The following is a 2,965-nucleotide window of genomic DNA, read 5'->3' as shown; positions in this document are numbered from 1 at the left end:
CTTCTTTTGGATTTGCGAATTTCTTTATTATATTCCGTTAGACAGTTTTTGTACTCTGTCCAATTAGAAGTAATTTTTGCCTTGTTGAAAAGTTTTCTAGATAATTTCCTAAGCTTTTCGAGTTTTTTGTTCCACCAAGATGCATCCTTACTTGATGTTTTCCGCGTTAGTGGACAGCTTTCTTCAAATGTTGATGAAATATTGGTTCCATATTCCGACGAAACTAGCTCAAGCTGTTCAGTGGAAGAAATAATTTTCAATGACATCGAATTATTGTCGAGAAGTTTGGAATGATAAATATCCCAGTTTGTTTTTCTAGGGTCTCTGAATTGTTCTATCAGAAGATCTCCTGAATTATAATTAAACATTATATGTTTGTGATCAGATAGCGATTCTTCACTTGACACATGCCAATTCTTTAACGTATCTGATAATTTAGAGCTACAGAGTGTTAGATCAAGAACTTCTTGTCTAACTGAGTTAACGAATGTTGGATCGTTTCCCTGGTTACAAATGTTAATATTATGCGACATTAAATATTCAAGCAAACACTCACCTCTAGTATTGACGTCGCTACTACCCCAGACCGTATGATGGGCATTAGCGTCACATCCTATTATGAATTGTTTGTTCTTCAATTTACAGTGTTGAACCAACGCAGCAACTTCTAATGGGGGAATTTCAACGTTGTCTCCTGGAAAATAAGCTGATGCGATGATGATGGCGGTTTTCCCTCGGGTCGTTGGTACCTCCAATTGTATTGCCACGATGTCTCTATTGATGAATTCTGTAAAGGGTACATGTTCAATGTTATCCCGTAGAAGAATTGCTGCCCTTGGTGCAGTTTGTGTGCTATCGTAAATGAGCTTACTTTTTGGTGTAGAAATTCCTCGGATTCTATGATTGTTAAACCAAGGCTCTTGAATAAGAGCCACGTCCAAATTCTCGTGAATGAACCTTCTGCATAGGACACTACTTGCTCCCTTGGCGTGGTGAAGGTTCACCTGAATGAGTTTTACATTATTCTGTATTTTGTGGGTTTTATTGGTTACCATTCTTCAGGGGCATGAGATTATCCCTCTGATTGGAGTGGCTTCCAATTGTCTTTGTGCTGGTCTGCTTCTGAACATTCGTAGTGGTATCATTGAAGCTTTTTGAACAGCCAGCAGTGATTTCAGGTCTTCTTGATGAAGTGCTTGAACTCTCCCTCTGGAACAAACAGGCACTGATCTTGTTTGACCCTGAGTTCTGTATACCGCTGACGCATTTGACGCCTTTGGTTTTGCCCTCTAGGTCTGAACAAGTGGAGCCCGTTTGTCCAGAGTTTGGATTCTTCCCTTCATCAGAGACCTCTGGGTCTTTTGTTTTGGGTTTGCCTGAACTTCTATTTGATTTTCTGAACGAAATTTGCCCAAATTTATAATTGATGGTCATGCCTCGGTTAACTAGCGTCTTCATTGATGCTCCGTCGACCGTGAGTGCCCACTCGATGTGCAAATTATTGATCACTGAGCGTTTTAGGATTCTCCACGCGTCAGTGTTGATGTTGTTATTTTGGCTCTCTATAAGCGCTTTAATTATGTTGTTATCGTATTTTACACTCTTCGGAAAGATTGTAACAAGAATGTCTGGCTTTGGAATGTTGCTCTCATCGACAGCCAAAAGCTCCGCGTCTTTCCACGGAACTAGGGAAGGGACCAATTTCATCAACCACTCAGACGTAGGTTTGTCGAGACAGTTGATAATCATGTACCCTGGTTTGTAGGTGCAATTGTTTACATGTTTACATTTCGTTTACATTTAGTTGACTGCTGTGTTTGACTGGCAGAGTATACTCTTCAATGAATCGCTATATGAATCATAACCTCAAGTGTTTCTTAAGTACACAGTGGTTTCCGAGTTTTAGACAAACATAATTAGTAAGATACAAGAGTTATGCCGCCTCAAGTTTTTATTTGTACACAAATATTGAATATCGTAACAAAATTCAACTTGTCATGTAAAGATAGACACCACTTATGCGTTCCTGATAAAACACTTCACCTACACTCTTCGATTTGTTATAAATTCTGTAGGATTGGTTCGGAAGCATCAGTTTTTAAACAATATCTGTAAGTGCAAAACGAAACATTTCAATATCCCAATCATGATGAACAAAAATTGTTCGATATTGTTCTTCGTCATCATCGTAACAGTAGCAGTTTCCGCTAGGACTCTCATATATCCCAGTATCACACGTAATAATAGTAGTCATTATCGAACGGTGAACCATCCAGCTTTAATGAACTTCACAAATTATCCGCGGCGTTGGACTTTGCCACGATTCAATTCGACAATATTTAACGGGTGGAATAGAACGGTAACGGTGGCGAGAAGATGAATATTTCAAACCAATCACCCAAATCATTCATTTGTTCTCGATTTCGATTTACAGAATTTCACAAACCGTTCGAGGAACGCTTCTTACAACAGCTGGAGCCGAGTGCCCAATAGAGGCTTTGCATCGAATTACTCTGTACCTATCCGGAATGCAACGGCATCAAATGCAGTCTACAACGGGAGGTTCTAGGTGGGAATATTTGCAGAGTGGTATATTTTGATGACTTTTCAGGATTATAGAAGTAAGATGAGAGTTCTGCGAGAATAACATTAGTAATCAACTGCAATCAAATGATGAAATGCTATACATATCCTTTGTCGCCAAATAGATCGAAATGAATTGAATGATAACAAAAATATTTCTACTTATTGAGTGTAAAAATAATTAATGCATTCGAAAAAACACCCAAAACTAAGATACATTGATTAAGCAGAAATAAACTATTGTTGATAGGGAATATGACGAAGATGAAGGAGCTTTAAAATAAACACATTTTCAATCCCGCGCGCTATTTGTTTCCCCGCCAGTGACGAAAAACGGAGCGTTCAAATAACGCTACGCTACGAACTTATTCTCCAACCCAAT

General features: G+C 38.7%; 1 long non-coding RNA gene across 1 annotated transcript; it reads left to right on the top strand.

Annotated features, from left to right (window-relative positions):
* Window positions 1-2,110: 2,110 nt before the first annotated feature.
* Window positions 2,111-2,748, top strand: LOC129771425 (uncharacterized). Its single transcript, XR_008742370.1, has 2 exons — window positions 2,111-2,359; window positions 2,435-2,748. It is a non-coding gene; the product is annotated as an uncharacterized LOC129771425 (long non-coding RNA).
* Window positions 2,749-2,965: the final 217 nt, after the last annotated feature.

This window comes from Toxorhynchites rutilus, chromosome 2 (assembly GCF_029784135.1).
Source record: "Toxorhynchites rutilus septentrionalis strain SRP chromosome 2, ASM2978413v1, whole genome shotgun sequence".
In the NCBI taxonomy this organism is placed as follows: Eukaryota; Metazoa; Arthropoda; class Insecta; order Diptera; family Culicidae; genus Toxorhynchites; species Toxorhynchites rutilus.
Note: the sequence above shows the minus strand (reverse complement) of the source record. Positions and strands in the feature narration are given on the sequence as shown.